Here is a 23,218-nt window from a genome sequence, read left to right as displayed (position 1 = left end):
TTGTTCGCGGCCTAACTGGCCGCTCTCATGCCTCCCATGGCCTCACCGGCCATTCTCTTGGTGTACACGACCTTACCGGCCGTTTCTCCTCTTCCTTCAAGGCTCGGCCTTACCGGCCTCTCCTCTCTCTTCCTCCTTACTCTCTAATACTACTAAGCAATGTTTTCTTGGTTTTAGCCTGTTTTGGGACAAAATGGATATAAGTGGCTTTTAAACTCTCCACATCCATCTCAAACTCTTATAACTAGTCAGTTGCATTGGATTAAGACACATTTGAACCCCATAAACACTTATATAGCTATTTACAGCTTCTAAGCAATGTTTTCTTGGTTTTAGCCTGTTTTGGGATAAAATGGATATAAGTGGCTTATAAACTCTCCACATTTATCTCAAAGTCTTATAATTAGTTAGTTGCATTGGATTAAGACACATTTCAACCCCATAAACACTAACATAGCTGTTTACAGCTTCTAAGCAATGTTTTCTTGGTTTTAGCCTGTTTTGGGACAAAATGGGTATAAGTGGCTTTTAAACTCTCCACATCTATCTCAAACTCTTATACTTAGTTAGTTGCATTGGATTAAGACACATTTTAACCCCATAAACACAAAAATAGCTGTTTACAGCTACTAAGCAATGTTTTCTTGCTGTTAGCCTGTTTTGGGACAAAATGGGTATAAGTGGCTTTTAAACTCTCCACATCTATCTCAAACTCTTATAATTAGTTAGTTTCATTGGATTAAGACACATTTTAACCCCAGAAACACTAACATAGCTGTGTACAGCTTCTAAGCAATGTTTTCTTGGTTTTAGCCTGTTTTGGGACAAAATGGGTATAAGTGGCTTTTAAACTCTCCACATCTATCTCAAACTCTTATAATTAGTTAGTTGCATTGGATTAAGACACATTTTAACCCCATAAACACTAACATAGCTGTTTACAGCTTCTAAGCAATGTCTTCTTGGTTTTAGCCTGTTTTGGGACAAAATGGGTATAAGTGGCTTTTAAACTCTCCACATCTATCTCAAACTCTTATAATTAGTTAGTTGCATTGGATTAAGACACATTTTAACCCCATAAACACAAACATAGCTGTTTAAAGCTACTAAGCAATGTTTTCTTGCTGTTAGCCTCTTTTGGGACAAAATGGGTATAAGTGGCTTTTAAACTCTCCACATCTATCTCAAACTCTTATAATTAGTTAGTTGCATTCGATTAAGACACATTTTAACCCCAGAAACACTAACATAGCTGTTTACAGCTTCTAAGCAATGTTTTCTTGGTTTTAGCCTGTTTTGGGACAAAAAAGGTATAAGTGGCTTTTAAACTCTCCACATCTGTCTTAAACTCTTATAATTAGTTAGTTGCATTGGATTAAGACACATTTTAACCCCATAAACACTAACATAGCTGTTTACGGCTTCTAAGCAATGTTTTCTTGGTTTTAGCCTGTTTTGGGACAAAATGGATATAAGTGGCTTATAAACTCTCCACATCTATCTCAAACTCTTATAATTAGTTAGTTGCATTGGATTAAGACACATTTTAACCCCATAAACACTAACATAGCTGTTTAAAGCTACTAAGCAATGTTTTCTTGGTTTTAGCCTGTTTTGGGACAAAATGGATATAAGTGGCTTTTAAATTCTCCACATCCATCTCAAACTCTTATAACTAGTCAGTTGCATTGGATTAAGACACATTTGAACCCCATAAACACTTATATAGCTATTTACAGTTTCTAAGCAATGTTTTCTTGGTTTTAGCCTGTTTTGGGTCAAAATGGATATAAGTGGCTTATAAACTCTCCACATCTATCTCAAACTCTTATAATTAGCTAGTTGCATTGGATTAAGACACTTTTTAACCCCAGAAACACTAATATAGCTGTTTACAGCTTCTAAGCAATGTTTTCTTGGTTTTAGCCTGTTTTGGGACAAAATGGGTATAAGTGGCTTTTAAACTCTCCACATCTATCTCAAACTCTTATAATTAGTTAGTTGCATTGGATTAAGACACATTTTAACCCCATAAACACTAACATAGCTGTTTACAGCTTCTAAGCAATGTTTTCTTGGTTTTAGACTGTTTTGGGACAAAATGGGTATAAGTGGCTTTTAAACTCTCCACATCTATCTCAAACTCTTATAATTAGTTAGTTGCATTTATTGATCAAGAATAAGCCTACGGCGTCCGTACAGTCCGTACCGTCCGTACGTGCAAGCAATAAGGCCGAGTGAAGCACTAAGGCCGAGTCATCTATGTGTGAGGATAGTGAGGAGGCCTGCTTACCTTCGGCCCATGAGAAGGATCGAGAATCCCTTGTGTAGCCGTTAGGGAGAAAGCGCAAGTGGACAAGAGTGGAAGGCTAGGACAAGTCGCTATCACCGATCACCTACCCCCTCTCTCTCCTAATTGTCGATTTATTTTGTTTCTATTTTAGGTCATGTGGTCGCCCTAGCTGCCTCCCTATTTAAACCTTTGTCATGTGTTGTATTTGTGATATTCTACCTAATTCTACTCCATTATCACTCTCTTTCATACTATTCGCCACCAACTCTTCTTCTTCATTCTAAACCTCTCAAATCTCTCTAAGTCTTCCGCTTATTTCAACATGGTATCAGAGCTAGGTTGTCGTTCTTGATAACCTATCTCTTCTATTCTTCCATTCTTCATTCTTGTTCACTCGATTCTCAGTCCTATTTCTCTTTATTCTCCGGGTAAAAGCTTTTTCCATCGGTCCATAGCGGTTAAACCATGGAAAACGCCAAACCCATTGTCATGCCGGTTGTTCTCAAAGGAACAAACTACTTGCTGTGGACTAGAACCACAAGAACTGCCCTTGGAGGTCGTGGTCTTTGGAGCCATGTCGAGAGTGACTATGCTCCAAAACAAAACCTCAAAGGAGAAGATGAAGGCGCTTTCGAGGAGGAAGTAGAAGAAGAGAGCGAGAGGAAGGCCAAGTGGTTCCAAGAAGACCAAGTTGTCCTATCTGTTCTCCAAAACTCTCTTGACACACCAATCCTTGAGGCCTACTCATATTGCGAGACGGCCAAGGAGTTGTGGGAGACACTTAAAGGTGTCTATGGCAATATCTCCAACTTGACTCGGGTCTTTGAGGTCAAGAAGGCCATAAATGAGCTTAACCAAGATGATGTGGAGTTCACTAAACATCTTGGCAAGTTTCGAGCTTTATGGTCCGAGCTTGACATGTTGCGGCAAGTTTCGAGCTTTATGGTCCGAGCTTGACATGTTGGCAAGTTTCGAGCTTTATGGTCCGAGTGTGTTGACTGAAAGAAAGGAGCAAGACAAGATCTTTGGTCTCCTTCTTACTTTAAACCCATCCTTCAACGATCTCTTGAAGCACATCCTCAGGGCAGAGAAACTTCCCTCTTTTGAAGACATTTGTTCACAAATCCAAAGAGAGCAAGGTTCTCTTGACTTGTTTAGCGGTAAGGGGGAGCTTGCTAAGGCTAATAAAGGAGTGTACAAGCAAGAGGAGAGGAAGGTGTGGATATGCGACCACTGCAAGAGGCGGGGTCACCTGAAAGACAAGTGCTGGGTCCTCCACCCTCATCTCAAACCGGCCAAGTTCAAAGCAAACCTCTCAAAGGAAGCGGTTAGCGACAAGGGAGCCGGGCCGTCAAAGCAAGGAGATGAGGCAGCCATGACCGCAGCCTATGGAGAAGTGGTGAGGAAATCAGACCTTGAGGCGCTCATCCGTTCCATTGCCTCACTCAAGGAGTCTGGTATCTCTTTCTTTACCTCTAAGCCTAGTAATTCTCTTGTCATAGACTCGGGTGCTTCTCACCACATGATTAGTAATCCTAGTCTAATTGACAATATAAAACCGGCTTTAGGAAATGTTATAATTGCTAATGGAGAACAAATACCAGTGAAAGGAATAGGGGACTTGAAACTATTTGATAAAACCACAAAAGCTTTCTTTATGCCTACCTTCACATCTAATCTTCTATCGGTTAAGAGAACCACTAATGATTTGAATTGTTATGCAATCATTGGTCCTAATAGTGTTCATTTTCAGGATATTGAGACTGGAAAAGTTCTTGGAGAAGGACAAGGGAGTGGAGATCTCTATGTCCTAGAGAAAACCTCGCCAAGTTTATCTACTAAATCTTGTTTTGTTGTTAATTTGGATAGTGTGTGGCATGCTAGATTAGGCCATCCTCATTCTCGTGCCCTTGCTTTAATGTTACCAAGTGTTTCTTTTGATAGTTCAATGTGTGAGTCTTGTATTCTTGGTAAACATTGCAAATCTATTTTTCCCAAGTCTAAAACTATTTATGAGCATTGTTTTGATTTAGTGCACTCGGATGTGTGGACTTCACCATGCCTTTCTAGAGATAATAACAAATATTTTGTGACTTTTATTGATGAAAAATCTAAGTACACATGGATTACTTTGTTGCCTTCAAAGGATAGAGTGTTTGATGCTTTTATAAACTTTCAAAATTATGTTACTAATCATTTCAATGCTAAAATTAAGGTACTTAGATCAGACAATGGTGGAGAGTATACAAGTCACAAATTCAGAGAACACCTAGCAAAACACGGCATACTACACCAAACGAGTTGTCCCTATACGCCCCAACAAAATGGTGTGGCCGAGAGGAAGAACCGACATCTAATGGAGGTGGCACGGTCGATGATGTTCCATTCACACGTTACAAGGCGATATTGGGGTGATGTTGTGATGACAGCATGCTACTTGATCAATCGGACACCAACCAAAGTCCTTAATGACCTATCGCCATTTGAGGTATTGAATGGATTTAAACCATCTCTAGAGCACTTACGGGTCTTTGGGTGTGTTTCTTTTGTACTTGTGCCAGGAGAACAGCGGAGTAAGCTCGATCCCAAAAGCATAAGGTGTATGTTCATCGGCTACTCCACTACCCAAAAGGGATACAAGTGTTTTGACCCAAAGACAAGCCGGCTGTATGTATCAAGAGATGTTCGGTTCTTGGAAAATGTGGGTTATTTTGATAACAAAGACTGGAACAGCTTGAAGGATCTTTCATCATCACCAAATGATAGAGCCTCCAGCCTTAAGTTCCTCCTTGACCATCTCGGAAATCCGCCTACGGCCACAGCCCTTCCTCAGCCAGAACCCAACCCGAGCTCCATTGACCATACGCTCGAGCCGGAAGGTGCTATGCCCGAGATGATATCCCCAGACCATGAGATGCCCGAGCCAAACCAGAGCATGACCGAGGCTCATGAGATGCCCGAGCCAAACTCAAGCCTGACCGAGACACGACCTGATGCTGAACCGGTCATCGAAGATGTCACTCAGTCCAGCCAATCAGTGCCGCCGGCTCAACCAGCTCCACGACGAAGCACGCGTGTCCGGTCTCACCCCTCTACATGGAAAGATAAGAGGGTCTACTACAACAGTCAAGCCGTCGCACATCCTATCCAAGCCGTATGTTCGCTCGAGCTGCTTCCGGCCGAGCACCAAGCCTTCTTCGGCCAAGTTGATGAACACTGGGTTCCCCAAACGTACGAGGAGGCCAAAGAACATAAGGTATGGGTAGATGCTGTGGAGGATGAAGCTGGTGCAATGATCAGAAATCACACATGGGATGAGGCTGACCTCCCCAAAGGGAAGAAGGCCGTAAGTTCAAAGTGGGTATTCACCATCAAGTTCTTGAGCACGGGAGAGATTGAAAGGCATAAGGCGCGGCTGGTGGCCCGAGGGTTCACTCAAACCTATGGAGATGACTACACGGCAACGTTTGCTCCCGTGGCCAAATTGCATACTGTGCGAGTGGTGCTATCGTTGGCCGTGAACCTTTCTTGGGACTTATGGCAAATGGATGTGAAGAACGCGTTCCTCCAAGGCGAGCTAGATGAAGAAGTGTACATGACTCCTCCGCCTGGCCTTGAGGACATTGTTGCTCCCGGGAAGGTCTTACGGTTACGCAAGGCCATCTATGGCCTCAAACAGTCACCACGCGCCTGGTACCATAAGCTCAGCTCCACTCTTAAGGCGAATGGCTTTAGACGATCGGAGGCTGACCACACTCTTTTCACTCTCAAGACATCACTTGGCCTGGTTGTGGTGCTGGTTTATGTCGATGACATCATCGTGACTGGCGATGACAAGGCCGGTATTGTTGCCATTAAAGACTCCCTCAAGTCTGCCTTTGACATTAAGGACCTCGGAGAGCTCAAATACTTCCTCGGCATCGAAATCTGCCGTTCCCCGGAGGGTCTCTTCCTCTCACAACGCAAGTATGCTCTTGACTTGCTTGCTGAGACAGGCAAACTTGGTACGTTTCCAGCTACTACACCACTGGATGAAGATTACCAGCTCAAGCGAAAGGGGGAGAGCATTCGGGCGAAGGAAGGCAAACCACGCGAACCATTGGACGAGCCGTTCCCGGACGTCACACGCTACCGACGGCTTGTAGGTAAGTTGATCTATTTAACTATCACACGACCTGATATCTCTTATGATGTGAATCAGGTGAGTCAGCACATGCAAGCTCCGAGCAAGTATCAATGGAGTCAAGTGGAGAGGATTTTGAGCTATCTCAAGGGCAGCCCTGGTCAAGGCATTTGGATGGGTAAAAACGGCAACACTGAGATCGTGGGTTATTGTGATGCGGACTATAATGGAGACACATTGGATAGGCGGTCAACTACTGGATATTGCACCTTTGTTGGAGGAAACCTAGTTACATGGAGGTCTAAGAAGCAAAAGGTGGTGTCATGTTCAAGTGCCGAGGCTGAGTACCGAGCTATGAGGAAGCTAACTAATGAGATGACATGGTTGAAAGGTCTACTTAAGGATCTCGGCATTGAAACAAGACAGCCGATGACAATGCATTGTGACAATGAGGCAGCGATCCACATAGCCACTAACTCAGTCTTCCATGAACGGACCAAGCACATTGAGAGCGACTGCCACAAGGTTAGGGAGAGGATCGAAGAGGGAGCGGTTCTACCATGCCACACAAGGAGTCAAGACCAGCTAGCCGACATCTTCACCAAATCTGCAAGTCCCAAGGTTTGTGATTATATTCATAGCAAACTTGGACTTGTAGACATCACACGGCCGTGATCAACTTTCCTAATCCGTGGACAGCACACTCTTTTTCCCTTGGCTTAGTTTTGTCCCATGAGGTTTTCTAAGTCAAGGTTTTTAATGAGGTGCTGCTTCACGGGTTCCAAGCTTAGCCATTTCATCAGGCTAAGCTTGAGGGGGAGTATTGATCAAGAATAAGCCTACGGCGTCCGTACAGTCCGTACAGTCCGTACGTGCAAGCAATAAGGCCGAGTGAAGCACTAAGGCCGAGTCATCTATGTGTGAGGATAGTGAGGAGGCCTGCTTACCTTCGGCCCATGAGAAGGATCGAGAATCCCTTGTGTAGCTGTTAGGGAGAAAGCGCAGGTGGACAAGAGTGGAAGGCTAGGACAAGTCGCTATCACCGATCACCTACCCCCTCTCTCTCCTAATTGTCGATTTCTTTTGTTTCTATTTTAGGTCATGTGGTCGCCCTAGCTGCCTCCCTATTTAAACCTTTGTCATGTGTTGTATTTGTGATATTCTACCTAATTCTACTCCATTATCACTCTCTTTCATACTATTCGCCACCAACTCTTCTTCTTCATTCTAAACCTCTCAAATCTCTCTAAGTCTTCCGCTTATTTCAACAGCATTGGTTTAAGACACATTTTAACCCCATAAAAACTAACATAGCTGTTTACAGCTTCTAAGCAATGTTTTCTTGGTGTTAGCCTGTTTTGGGATAAAATGGGTATAAGTGGCTTTTATAACTCTCCACATTCATCTCAAACTCTTATAATTAGTTAGTTGCATTGGATTAAGACACATTTTAACCCCATAAACACTAACATAACAGTTTACAGCTTCTAAGCAATGTTTTCTTGGTTTTAGCTTGTTTTGGGACAAAATGGGTATAAGTGGCTTTTAAACTCTCCACATCTATCTCAAACTCTTATACTTAGTTAGTTGCATTGGATTAAGACACATTTTAATCCCATAAACACTAACATATACAGCTACTAAGCAATGTTTTCTTGCTGTTAGCCTGTTTTGGGACAAAATGGGTATAAGTGGCTTTTAAACTCTCCACATCTATCTCAAACTCTTATAATTAGTTAGTTGCATTGGATTAAGACACATTTTTAACCCCAGAAACACTAACATAGCTGTTTACAGCTTCTAAGCAATTTTTTCTTGGGTTTAGCCTTTTTTGGGACAAAATGGGAATAAGTGGCTTTTAAACTCTCCACATCTATCTCAAACTCTTATAATTAGTTAGTTGCATTGGATTAATACACATTTTAACCCCAGAAACACTAACATAGCTGTTTACATCTTCTAAGCAATGTTTTCTTGGGTTTAGCCTTTTTTGGGACAAAATGGGAATAAGTGGCTTTTAAACTCTCCACATCTATCTCAAACTCTTATAATTAGTTAGTTGCATTGGATAAAGACACATTTTAACCCCATAAACACAAACATAGCAGTTTACAGCTACTAAGCAATTTTTTCTTGCTGTTAGTTTGTTTTGGGACAAAATGGGTATAAGTGGCTTTTAAACTCTCGACATCTATCTCAAACTCTTATAATTAGTTAGTTGCATTGGATTAAGACACATTTTAACCCCAGAAACACAAACATAGCTGTTTACAGCTTCTAAGCAATGTTTTCTTGTTTTTAGCCTGTTTTGGGACAAAATGGGTATAAGTGGCTTTTAAACTCTCCACATCTATCTCAAACTCTTATAATTAGTTAGTTGCATTGGATTAAGACACATTTTAACCCCATAAACACTAACATAGCTGTTTACAGCTTCTAAGCAATGTCTTCTTGGTTTTAGCCTGTTTTGGGACAAAATGGGTATAAGTGGCCTTTAAACTCTCCACATCTATCTCAAACTCTTATAATTAGTTAGTTGCATTGGATTAAGACACATTTTAACCCCATAAACACTAACATAGCTGTTTACAGCTTCTAAGCAATGTTTTCTTGGTTTTAGCCTGTTTTGGGACAAAATGGGTATAAGTGGCTTTTAAACTCTCCACATCTATCTCAACCTCTTATAATTAGTTAGTTGCATTGGATTAAGACACATTTTAACCCCATAAACACAAACATAGCTGTTTACAGGTACTAAGCAATGTTTTCTTGTTGTTAGCCTCTTTTGGGACAAAATGGGTATAAGTGGCTTTGAAACTCTCCACATCTATCTCAAACTCTTATAATTAGTTAGTTGCATTCGATTAAGACACATTTTAACCCCCGAAACACAAACATAGCTGTTTACATCTTCTAAGCAATGTTTTCTTCGTTTTAGCCTGTTTTGGGACAAAAATGGTATAAGTGGCTTTTAAACTCTCCACATCTGTTTTAAACTCTTATAATTAGTTAGTTGCATTGGATTAAGACACATTTTAACCCCATAAACACTAACATAGCTGTTTACGGCTTCTAAGCAATGTTTTCTTGGTTTTAGCCTGTTTTGGGACAAAATGGATATAAGTGGCTTATAAACTCTCCACATCTATCTCAAACTCTTATAATTAGTTAGTTGCATTGGATTAAGACACATTTTAACCCCATAAACACTAACATAGCTGTTTACAGCTACTAAGCAATGTTTTCTTGGTTTTAGCCTGTTTTGGGACAAAATGGATTTAAGTGGCTTTTAAACTCTCCACATCCATCTCAAACTCTTATAACTAGTCAGTTGCATTGGATTAAGACATATTTGAACCCCATAAACACTTATATAGCTATTTACAGCTTCGAAGCAATGTTTTCTTGGTTTTAGCCTGTTTTGGGACAAAATGGATATAAGTGGCTTATAAACTCTCCACATCTATCTCAAAGTCTTATAATTAGTTAGTTGCATTGGATTAAGACACATTTCAACCCCATAAACACTAACATAGCTGTTTACAGCTTCTAAGCAATGTTTTCTTGGTTTTAGCCTGTTTTGGGACAAAATGGGTATAAGTGGCTTTTAAACTCTCCACATCTATCTCAAACTCTTATACTTAGTTAGTTGCATTGGATTAAGACACATTTTAACCCCATAAACATAGGTAACACAATAATGGCCTAAATGGATAGCAAAAGATGCAAAAGATGTGAATAAACTCAGGGAAAACAAGGTAAAATATATGAACATCAATTAGTTAGTTGCATTGGATTAAGACACATTTTAACCCCATAAACACTAACATAGCTGTTTAGTGCTTCTAAGCAATGTTTTCTTGGTTTTAGCCTGTTTTGGGACAAAATGGATATAAGTGGCTTATAAACTCTCCACATCTATCTCAAAGTCTTATAATTAGTTAGTTGCATTGGATTAAGACATATTTTAACCCCACAAACACTAACATAGCTGTTTACAGCCTCTAAGCAATGTTTTCTTGGTTTTAGCCTGTTTTGGGACAAAATGGGTATAAGTGGCTTTTAAACTCTCCACATCTATCTCAAACTCTTATACTTAGTTAGTTGCATTGAATTAAGACACATATTAACCCCATAAACCCAAACATAGCTGTTTACAGCTACTAAGCAATGTTTTCTTGCTGTTAGCCTGTTTTGGGACAAAATGGGTATAAGTGGCTTTTAAACTCTCCACATCCATCTCAAACTCTTATAATTAGTTAGTTGCATTGGATTAAGACACATTTTAACCCCATAAACACTAACATAACTATTTACAGCTTCTAAGCAATGTTTTCTTGGTTTTAGCCTGTTTTGGGACAAAATGGGTATAAGTGGCTTTTAAACTCTCCACATCTATCTCAAACTCTTATAATTAGTTAGTTGCATTGGATTAAGACACATTTTAACCCCATAAACACTAACATAGCTGTTTACAGCTTCTAAGCAATGTTTTCTTGGTTTTAGCCTGTTTTGGGACAAAATGGGTATAAGTGGCTTTTAAACTCTCCACATCCATCTCAAACTCTTATAACTAGTCAGTTGCATTGGATTAAGACACATTCTAACCTCAGAAACACTAACATATCTATTTACAGCTTCTAAGCAATGTTTTCTAGGTTTTAGCCTGTTTTGGGACAAAATGGATATAAGTGGCTTCTAAACTCTCCACATCTATCTCAAAGTCTTATAATTAGTTAGTTGCATTGGATTAAGAAACATTTTAACCCCATAAACACTAACATAGCTGTTTACAGCTTCTAAGCAATGTTTTCTTGGTTTTAGCCTTTCTTGGGACAAAATGGGTATAAGTGGCTTTTAAACTCTCCACATCTATCTCAAACTCTTATACTTAGTTAGTTGCATTGAATTAAGACACATTTTAACCCCATAAACACAAACATAGCTGTTTACAGCTACTAAGCAATGTTTTCTTGCTGTTAGCCTATTTTGGGACAAAATGGGTATAAGTGGCTTTTAAACTCTCCACATCTATCTCAAACTCTTATAATTAGTTAGTTGCATTGGATTAAGACACATTTTAACCCCAGAAACACTAACATAGCTGTTTACAGCTTCTAAGCAATGTTTTCTTGGTTTTAGCCTGTTTTGGGACAAAATGGGTATAAGTGGCTTTTAAACTCTCCACATCTATCTCAAACTCTTATAATTAGTTAGTTGCATTGGATTAAGACACATTTTAACCCCATAAACACTAACATAGCTATTTACAGCTACTAAGCAATGTTTTCTTGGTTTTAGCCTGTTTTGGGACAAAATGGATATAAGTGGATTTTAAACTCTCCACATCCATCTCAAACACTTATAACTAGTCAGTTGCATTGGATTAAGACACATTTGAACCCCAGAAACACTAACATAGCTATTTACAGCTTCTAAGCAATGTTTGCTTGGTTTTAGCCTGTTTTGGGACAAAATGGATATAAGTGGCTTATAAACTCTCCACATCTATCTCAAAGTCTTATAATTAGTTAGTTGCATTGGATTAAGACACATTTTAACCCCATAAACACAAACATAGCTGTTTACAGCTACTAAGCAATGTTTTCTTGCTGTTAGCCTCTTTTGGGACAAAATGGGTATAAGTGGCTTTTAAACTCTCCACATCTATCTCAAACTCTTATAATTAGTTAGTTGCATTGGATTAAGACACATTTTAACCCCATAAACACTAACATAGCTGTTTACAGCTTCTAAGCAATGTTTTCTTGGTTTTAGCCTGTTTTGGGACAAAATAGGTATAAGTGGCTTTTAAACTCTCCACATCTATCTCAAAGTCTTATAATTAGTTAGTTGCATTGGATTAAGACATATTTTAACCCCATAAACACTAACCTAGCTATTTACAGCTACTAAGCAATGTTTTCTTGGTTTTAGCCTTTTTTGGGACAAAATGGATATAAGTGGATTTTAAACTCTCCACATCCATCTCAAACACTTATAACTAGTCAGTTGCATTGGATTAAGACACATTTGAACCCCAGAAACACTAACATAGCTATTTACAGCTTCTAAGCAATGTTTTCTTGGTTTTAGCCTGTTTTGGGACAAAATGGATATAAGTGGCTTATAAACTCTCCACATCTATCTCAAAGTCTTATAATTAGTTAGTTGCATTGGATTAAGACACATTTTAACCTCATAAACACTAACATAGCTGTTTACAGCTTCTAAGCAATGTCTTCTTGGTTTAAGCCTGTTTTGGGACAAAATGGGTATAAGTGGCTTTTAAACTCTCCACATCTATCTCAAACTCTTATAATTAGTTAGTTGCATTCGATTAAGACACATTTTAACCCCATAAACACAAACATAGCTGTTTACAGCTACTAAGCAATGTTTTCTTGCTGTTAGCCTCTTTTGGGACAAAATGGGTATAAGTGGCTTTTAAACTCTCCACATCTATCTCAAACTCTTATAATTAGTTAGTTGCATTGGATTAAGACACATTTTAACCCCAGAAACACTAACATAGCTGTTTACAGCTTCTAAGCAATGTTTTCTTGGTTTTAGCCTGTTTTGGGACAAAATGGGTATAAGTGGCTTTTAAACCCTCCACATCTATCTCAAACTCTTATAATTAGTTAGTTTCATTGGATTAAGACACATTTTAACCCCATAAACACTAACATAGCTGTTTACAGCTTCTAAGCAATGTTTTCTTGGTTTTAGCCTGTTTTGGGACAAAATGGGTATAAGTGGCTTTTAAACTCTCCACATCTATCTCAAACTCCTATAATTAGTTAGTTGCATTGGATTAAGACACATTTTAACCCCATAAAAACTAACATAGCTGTTTACAGCTTCTAAGCAATGTTTTCTAGGTGTTAGCCTGTTTTGGGATAAAATGGGTATAAGTGGCTTTTATAACTCTCCACATTCATCTCAAACTCTTATAATTAATTAGTTGCATTGGATTAAGACACATTTTAACCCCATAAACACTAACATAACTGTTTATAGCTTCTAAGCAATGTTTTCTTGGTTTTAGCCTGTTTTGGGACAAAATGGGTATAAGTGGCTTTTAAACTCTCCACATCTATCTCAAACTCTTATACTTAGTTAGTTGCATTGGATTAAGACACATTTTAACCCCATAAACACAAACATAGCTGTTTACAGCTACTAAGCAATTTTTTCTTGCTGTTAGTTTGTTTTGGGACAAAATGGGTATAAGTGGCTTTTAAACTCTCCACATCTATCTCAAAGTCTTATAATTAGTTAGTTGCATTGGATTAAGACACATTTTAACCTCATAAACACTAACATAGCTGTTTACAGCTTCTAAGCAATGTCTTCTTGGTTTAAGCCTGTTTTGGGACAAAATGGGTATAAGTGGCTTTTAAACTCTCCACATCTATCTCAAACTCTTATAATTAGTTAGTTGCATTCGATTAAGACACATTTTAACCCCATAAACACAAACATAGCTGTTTACAGCTACTAAGCAATGTTTTCTTGCTGTTAGCCTCTTTTGGGACAAAATGGGTATAAGTCGCTTTTAAACTCTCCACATCTATCTCAAACTCTTATAATTAGTTAGTTGCATTGGATTAAGACACATTTTAACCCCAGAAACACTAACATAGCTGTTTACAGCTTCTAAGCAATGTTTTCTTGGTTTTAGCCTGTTTTGGGACAAAATGGGTATAAGTGGCTTTTAAACCCTCCACATCTATCTCAAACTCTTATAATTAGTTAGTTTCATTGGATTAAGACACATTTTAACCCCATAAACACTAACATAGCTGTTTACAGCTTCTAAGCAATGTTTTCTTGGTTTTAGCCTGTTTTGGGACAAAATGGGTATAAGTGGCTTTTAAACTCTCCACATCTATCTCAAACTCCTATAATTAGTTAGTTGCATTGGATTAAGACACATTTTAACCCCATAAAAACTAACATAGCTGTTTACAGCTTCTAAGCAATGTTTTCTAGGTGTTAGCCTGTTTTGGGATAAAATGGGTATAAGTGGCTTTTAAAATTCTCCACATTCATCTCAAACTCTTATAATTAATTAGTTGCATTGGATTAAGACACATTTTAACCCCATAAACACTAACATAACTGTTTATAGCTTCTAAGCAATGTTTTCTTGGTTTTAGCCTGTTTTGGGACAAAATGGGTATAAGTGGCTTTTAAACTCTCCACATCTATCTCAAACTCTTATACTTAGTTAGTTGCATTGGATTAAGACACATTTTAACCCCATAAACACAAACATAGCTGTTTACAGCTACTAAGCAATTTTTTCTTGTTGTTAGTTTGTTTTGGGACAAAATGGGTATAAGTGGCTTTTAAACTCTCCACATCTATCTCAAACTCTTATAATTAGTTAGTTGCATTGGATTAAGACACATTTTAACCCCATAAACACTAACATAGCTATTTACAGCTACTAAGCAATGTTTTCTTGGTTTTAGCCTGTTTTGGGACAAAATGGATATAAGTGGATTTTAAACTCTCCACATCCATCTCAAACACATATAACTAGTCAGTTGCATTGGATTAAGACACATTTGAACCCCGGAAACACTAACATAGCTATTTACAGCTTCTAAGCAATGTTTTCTTGGTTTTAGCCTGTTTTGGGACAAAATGGATATAAGTGGCTTATAAACTCTCCACATCTATCTCAAAGTCTTATAATTAGTTAGTTGCATTGGATTAAGACACATTTTAACCCCATAAACACAAACATAGCTGTTTACAGCTACTAAGCAATGTTTTCTTGCTGTTAGCCTCTTTTGGGACAAAATGGGTATAAGTGGCTTTTAAACTCTCCACATCTATCTCAAACTCTTATAATTAGTTAGTTGCATTGGATTAAGACACATTTTAACCCCATAAACACTAACATAGCTGTTTACAGCTTCTAAGCAATGTTTTCTTGGTTTTAGCCTGTTTTGGGACAAAATAGGTATAAGTGGCTTTTAAACTCTCCACATCTATCTCAAAGTCTTATAATTAGTTAGTTGCATTGGATTAAGACATATTTTAACCCCATAAACACTAACCTAGCTATTTACAGCTACTAAGCAATGTTTTCTTGGTTTTAGCCTTTTTTGGGACAAAATGGATATAAGTGGATTTTAAACTCTCCACATCCATCTCAAACACTTATAACTAGTCAGTTGCATTGGATTAAGACACATTTGAACCCCAGAAACACTAACATAGCTATTTACAGCTTCTAAGCAATGTTTTCTTGGTTTTAGCCTGTTTTGGGACAAAATGGATATAAGTGGCTTATAAACTCTCCACATCTATCTCAAAGTCTTATAATTAGTTAGTTGCATTGGATTAAGACACATTTTAACCTCATAAACACTAACATAGCTGTTTACAGCTTCTAAGCAATGTCTTCTTGGTTTAAGCCTGTTTTGGGACAAAATGGGTATAAGTGGCTTTTAAACTCTCCACATCTATCTCAAACTCTTATAATTAGTTAGTTGCATTCGATTAAGACACATTTTAACCCCATAAACACAAACATAGCTGTTTACAGCTACTAAGCAATGTTTTCTTGCTGTTAGCCTCTTTTGGGACAAAATGGGTATAAGTGGCTTTTAAACTCTCCACATCTATCTCAAACTCTTATAATTAGTTAGTTGCATTGGATTAAGACACATTTTAACCCCAGAAACACTAACATAGCTGTTTACAGCTTCTAAGCAATGTTTTCTTGGTTTTAGCCTGTTTTGGGACAAAATGGGTATAAGTGGCTTTTAAACCCTCCACATCTATCTCAAACTCTTATAATTAGTTAGTTTCATTGGATTAAGACACATTTTAACCCCATAAACACTAACATAGCTGTTTACAGCTTCTAAGCAATGTTTTCTTGGTTTTAGCCTGTTTTGGGACAAAATGGGTATAAGTGGCTTTTAAACTCTCCACATCTATCTCAAACTCCTATAATTAGTTAGTTGCATTGGATTAAGACACATTTTAACCCCATAAAAACTAACATAGCTGTTTACAGCTTCTAAGCAATGTTTTCTAGGTGTTAGCCTGTTTTGGGATAAAATGGGTATAAGTGGCTTTTAAGACTCTCCACATTCATCTCAAACTCTTATAATTAATTAGTTGCATTGGATTAAGACACATTTTAACCCCATAAACACTAACATAACTGTTTATAGCTTCTAAGCAATGTTTTCTTGGTTTTAGCCTGTTTTGGGACAAAATGGGTATAAGTGGCTTTTAAACTCTCCACATCTATCTCAAACTCTTATACTTAGTTAGTTGCATTGGATTAAGACACATTTTAACCCCATAAACACAAACATAGCTGTTTACAGCTACTAAGCAATTTTTTCTTGCTGTTAGTTTGTTTTGGGACAAAATGGGTATAAGTGGCTTTTAAACTCTCCACATCTATCTCAAAGTCTTATAATTAGTTAGTTGCATTGGATTAAGACACATTTTAAACTCATAAACACTAACATAGCTGTTTACAGCTTCTAAGCAATGTCTTCTTGGTTTAAGCCTGTTTTGGGACAAAATGGGTATAAGTGGCTTTTAAACTCTCCACATCTATCTCAAACTCTTATAATTAGTAAGTTGCATTCGATTAAGACACATTTTAACCCCATAAACACAAACATAGCTGTTTACAGCTACTAAGCAATGTTTTCTTGCTGTTAGCCTCTTTTGGGACAAAATGGGTATAAGTGGCTTTTAAACTCTCCACATCTATCTCAAACTCTTATAATTAGTTAGTTGCATTGGATTAAGACACATTTTAACCCCAGAAACACTAACATAGCTGGTTACAGCTTCTAAGCAATGTTTTCTTGGTTTTAGCCTGTTTTGGGACAAAATGGGTATAAGTGGCTTTTAAACTCTCCACATCTATCTCAAACTCTTATACTCCCTCTGTATCATAATACTTGATGTTCTAGAATTTTTACATGAATTAAGAAAAACATTTAATGTTTAGCAATAAATGTATTCTTCATTTATAATAACATATTTTTATAATTATTAACTAATAGTATTTCATCAAATTTTTAAATTCTCATTTAATGATTTTTGAAATTTGTAATTTCTTAGTATTAATTGATAAAAGTATACAGAAAATCATCCTTTGTGATACAAGAAAAAATTCTAGAACATCAAGTATTCTGATACAGAGGGAGTAATTAGTTAGTTACATTGGATTAAGACACATTTTAACCCCATAAACACTAACATAACTGTTTACAGCTTCTAAGCAATGTTTTCTTGGTTTTAGCCTGTTTTGGGACAAAATGGGTATAAGTGGCTTTTAAACTCTCCACATCTATCTCAAACTCTTATAATTAGTTAGTTGCATTGGATTAAGACACATTTTAACCCCATAAACACTAACATAGCTGTTTAGTGCTTCTAAGCAATGTTTTCTTGTTTTTTAGCCTGTTTTGGGACAAAATAGGTATAAGTGGCTTTTAAACTCTCCACATCTATCTCAAAGTCTTATAATTATTTAGTTGCATTGGATTAAGACACATTTTAACCCCATAAACACTAACATAGCTGTTTACAGCTACTAAGCAATGTTTTCTAGGTTTTAGCCTATTTTGGGACAAAATGGATATAAGTGGCTTTTAAACTCTCCACATCCATCTCAAACACTTATAACTAGTCAGTTGCAGTGGATTAAGACACATTTGAACCCCAGAAACACTAACATAGCTATTTACAGCTTCTAAGCAATGTTTTCTAGGTTTTAACCTGTTTTGGGACAAAATGGATATAAGTGGCTTATAAACTCTCCACATCTATCTCAAAGTCTTATAATTAGTTAGTTGCATTGGATTAAGACACATTTATTAGAATGTACCAAGGAGGAGAGAGGAGAGGCCGGTAAGGCCGAACCTTGGAAGAAGAGAAGAAAGGCCGGAAAGGCCATGTAAAGGCCGGTAAGGCCATGTCCGTGTCCGTGAGCGACCATGTACCGTGTCCGGTACCATGTACCGTGTCCGTGAACGGACCCATGTCCGGAGAGCGGCCAGTTAGGCCGTGAACACATTGAAGAGCAGGCCCGTCCGTACAGGCCCGTCCGTACAGGCCCGTCCGTACAGGCCCGTCCGTACAGGCCCGTCCGTACAGGCCCGTCCGTACAGGCCCGTCCGTACTATTAGTATATATGAAGGAGAAGAGAGAGTGAGGCCGGTGAGGCCGAGCTGCACAAGGAAGAAGAGAGTGGCCGGTAAGGCTGCTAGTACAAGAAGTGTGGCCGGTAAGGCCATGAGTGGTGTGGGAGCGGCCAGTAAGGCCGTGAGCACAATAAGAGTGGCCAATAAGGCCATGTGGGCCGTGAGAACAATGAGAGTGGTCAGCAAGGCCATAAGAGCAATGTGAGAAGAATTGTGAAGTAAAGGCCTTATAAGAAGAAGAGGCCCAAGAAGAAGTTAAATGTCTCACAAAGGGAAAAGAAGGGAAGGAAGGAAGCATGTGAGACCTTGGTTGGTGAAGAATGAGACAACCAAGGGAAGGAGCTGTCCCTTTCACCATACACCCACTTGTGCACCAACGGCTATATGTCACTCTCACCTCTCATTTATCTCAAACGGCCATATACATTTGTTCTCCTATATTAAGCATTGTAATCTCTCATTTTGTAACACATCATAACATTATTCAATAGAAGAGAAACCGATTTCCTCTCTATACTTGTGTTCTTGTTTCATATTAACAATGTAGAGAGTTTAGGATTAGCGGTTAGAGGCTGCCCTTAAGGCAGCCTATTCTCTTCTCAAATCCACCTAAACTCTTCTTATTTACTGCTTTACTTAGCCTAGATTACTGATTCTTAATCCTCCTTCTCCTAAGTACACAAACTCTAAGTGTTGTGATACTAGAAGAGGATAAGTCTCAAACTAGTGCTTCTCCTAGTTAGGATCCGCTTACTCTCTAGTATTTGGGTTCTATCTAGCTTGTTTATGGGGAGTTCATCACAAGTTGATGTTCTCTCCTCCCCCTTGAGAATGAGTTAGTTTGTTGTGGGTAAAGGGGGATTCATTCACCAAGTGTTTGTCTACCCTCTCTTGTGAGCTTTGTCTCATAAATCCCAACATGGTATCAGAGCAGGTTCTGTTCTTGGTGTTTTAAACTCATTCTCAAAGTCGTTTTCTTAGGAGTTAGCTTAGTTAAAGTTTTAGACTTTGCTTAGGTGTTAAATCGCTTAGCTTAGTTTCTTTAAAGCTTTAATTTTGCTTTTGTTGATTAAATCGATTCTCTAGCAGCTCATTGTTGAGTAAGCTTGGTCTCTTGTCTTGTTAGAATTTGTAGACCAAGTGTGTGGAAAGAAATCGATTTTACAAGCCCCATCCTTAAGCTTCACCGATTTGGTAATAGCTTTGTTTATTTTGGGATGTGTGGGAAGTGATGAACCATTGAGCAAATTGTGTTGTTCATGGTGAGGATTCACGGTTCTTGTGTGCTTGTATGAGCCACGAAATTCTTAGGATTTAGTTCTCTTAGGATTTAGTTAATTTTCCTCTAAAGGTTTAATTTTGCTTTTGTTAAATTTCCTTTAAAGTTTAATTACTAAATCACTTCTTCTTCTTCTCAAGGTTGAGAAAGCTTTGTTTCTGGTCATATGGTGTGTCCAGGTTCGAGTTTGAGGAAGAGAGAGACTATTTTAGCATGTAGAGCCCGCTTGGTCAAATAGATTCAAGTTGGTCCAAGATGCATTCTTTTAACCAATGGACAAAAGGTTGTTCCAAAGGTGTTTCTTCTTTTATTTGAATTTTGAACATGGAAAGCATCTTCTATATGCTCTTTCGTGATTCTTGAAGGCATTAGACTCTTGGAGAACACCTGTTTAAGTGATTCTACCATGAGAAGTGTCCTAAACCTTTGGAGAAACTAATTTTCCATAAGGTCCATGTGTTTCAGCCATTAAAGCACCAAAAGAGATTGTCTTCTTGGTTGTTCTTGGCTGTCAAAGCTTCTGCAAACTCAAGAAAACAGAGTCTAACTCTGTCCATAGGAACTCTTGAGCTCTATTCTACTCTCCATTCACCTTATACTATCGCCCATATTCTCTCTTATACTCTCTTATACTTTATTCTCTTGGTTACTTATACTTGGTTACTTATTCTCTAAATTCTATTTTATTTTCAGTAATATTCTATATTCTCTATTCTCTAATCTCTAACAATCTCTTGTTTAGAATCTGTTCCATTGATTTTTGGTTTCAGTTTCAGCATTGAAGATTGTGTGGAGCTCGCTCACTATCTCAAGGAGAAGAAGTGGCGAGGTTGAAGGCTACAAGATAGCCATGTAAGAGCGCAGCACAATGCCTGGAGTTAGAACCAAGGGCCACCAAGTCTTTGTTAAGCTGGTGGAAGGTGATGAATCAGTCCAAGAGCATGTGTGTTAGTGCCAAGTTGTTGATCGGATGTGCACAATGGTCTTTAGGAAAGGTGATGCACAAGGTTTCAACTGTTGATTGGATGTGCACAAGAACGGTGATGCACAAGGCTTCAACTGAGGTGATGAGGTTTCAGCCCATCATCAAGTAAAGGTTACGGGGGAGATCAAGTGACTTCAGACCGTACCTCACAGATTCTGCTCGGCCACAAGCAAAAGTCTTTACTTAAAGCTCAGCCTAAGCGTCTCAAAGATCGACTCGGACGAAACCCTTCCACTGCGATTCGGCTTCCGCGTTCTTCATTAAAGTTCGAGACCACAGAGTCATCTTGCCAGTGGAAGTGGAATCATACCAATCCGAGCAGCCGTTCGAAAGTTATGTCCGATTCAGTGGGCATGTGTCAGTCTGACAAATAAAACTGACCGGGTTTAAAACCATGGTTAGAGGAGCGGTCTCAAGGAGGAATTCCAAACCGCAACAGTGATCAACTCTCTCCCTCCTATCCATCAAAACACCATAAAGGCTGTGCTCTAAACTCTTCTCTATTTTAATTCATAAATTCATTACCTTAGCTTCATTACTAGTCTTTAGTCTTTAATATGTTCTCTTAAATTGTCACACTTTTAGAAATTTTCTTTGATATTCCTCATAGCAAACACTTATTCTTTTCTTCTTTATCACTTGTTTAAGGGGTAAAGGAGACTATGAGAGCCTCAAAGAAATTCTAAAGGCGCAAGGATGGAGATCATAAGGAATGTGCTAAAGGCAAGGTGGGCTAAGGAGTAGGAGCGGTTCAAATCATGAAGAGAAGGGAGCTAGTTCTTTGCAAACCAAGGTCAAGGGACATCATGGATAGTGGAGTCTATACTCTTTTTCCCTTAACAAAGTTTTATCCCAAGAGGTTTTCTTTGTTGAGGTTTTTAATGAGGTAGATGACACTAGTCCACCCTTGATCTTTGGTCCCCATGGTGTCCCACCGATCAAGCGTGCGGGGGAGTATTAGAATGTACCAAGGAGGAGAGAGGAGAGGCCGGTAAGGCCGAACCTTGGAAGAAGAGAAGAAAGGCCGGAAAGGCCATGTAAAGGCCGGTAAGGCCATGTCCGTGTCCGTGAGCGACCATGTACCGTGTCCGGTACCATGTACCGTGTCCGTGAACGGACCCATGTCCGGAGAGCGGCCAGTTAGGCCGTGAACACATTGAAGAGCAGGCCCGTCCGTACAGGCCCGTCCGTACAGGCCCGTCCGTACAGGCCCGTCCGTACAGGCCCGTCCGTACAGGCCCGTCCGTACTATTAGTATATATGAAGGAGAAGAGAGAGTGAGGCCGGTGAGGCCGAGCTGCACAAGGAAGAAGAGAGTGGCCGGTAAGGCTGCTAGTACAAGAAGTGTGGCCGGTAAGGCCATGAGTGGTGTGGGAGCGGCCAGTAAGGCCGTGAGCACAATAAGAGTGGCCAATAAGGCCATGTGGGCCGTGAGAACAATGAGAGTGGTCAGCAAGGCCATAAGAGCAATGTGAGAAGAATTGTGAAGTAAAGGCCTTATAAGAAGAAGAGGCCCAAGAAGAAGTTAAATGTCTCACAAAGGGAAAAGAAGGGAAGGAAGGAAGCATGTGAGACCTTGGTTGGTGAAGAATGAGACAACCAAGGGAAGGAGCTGTCCCTTTCACCATACACCCACTTGTGCACCAACGGCTATATGTCACTCTCACCTCTCATTTATCTCAAACGGCCATATACATTTGTTCTCCTATATTAAGCATTGTAATCTCTCATTTTGTAACACATCATAACATTATTCAATAGAAGAGAAACCGATTTCCTCTCTATACTTGTGTTCTTGTTTCATATTAACAATGTAGAGAGTTTAGGATTAGCGGTTAGAGGCTGCCCTTAAGGCAGCCTATTCTCTTCTCAAATCCACCTAAACTCTTCTTATTTACTGCTTTACTTAGCCTAGATTACTGATTCTTAATCCTCCTTCTCCTAAGTACACAAACTCTAAGTGTTGTGATACTAGAAGAGGATAAGTCTCAAACTAGTGCTTCTCCTAGTTAGGATCCGCTTACTCTCTAGTATTTGGGTTCTATCTAGCTTGTTTATGGGGAGTTCATCACAAGTTGATGTTCTCTCCTCCCCCTTGAGAATGAGTTAGTTTGTTGTGGGTAAAGGGGGATTCATTCACCAAGTGTTTGTCTACCCTCTCTTGTGAGCTTTGTCTCATAAATCCCAACAACATTTTAACCCCATAAACACTAACATAGCTGTTTACAGCTTCTAAGCAATGTTTTCTTGGTTTTAGCCTGTTTTGGGACAAAATGGGTATAAGTGGCTTTTAAACTCTCCACATCTATCTCAAACTCTTATATTTAGTTAGTTG

At 38.9% G+C, this 23,218-nt stretch overlaps 1 long non-coding RNA gene across 1 annotated transcript in view; it reads right to left on the bottom strand.

Moving 5' to 3' along the window:
• LOC147938105 (uncharacterized) overlaps positions 1-19,541 on the bottom strand; it is a 158,266-nt gene extending 138,725 nt beyond the window's left edge. Inside the window, exon 1 of the long non-coding RNA XR_015565615.1 lies at positions 18,571-19,541. This is a non-coding gene — a long non-coding RNA (uncharacterized LOC147938105). The remainder of the gene's footprint in view (positions 1-18,570) is intronic.
• Between the last annotated feature and the right edge of the window lie 3,677 nt (positions 19,542-23,218).

This window comes from Camelina sativa, chromosome 9, assembly GCF_030686135.1.
Source record: "Camelina sativa cultivar CO46 ecotype springtype chromosome 9, ASM3068613v1".
In the NCBI taxonomy this organism is placed as follows: Eukaryota; Viridiplantae; Streptophyta; class Magnoliopsida; order Brassicales; family Brassicaceae; genus Camelina; species Camelina sativa.
The sequence above is the reverse complement of the archived record's forward strand: the minus strand, read 5'-3'. Positions and strand labels throughout refer to the sequence as shown.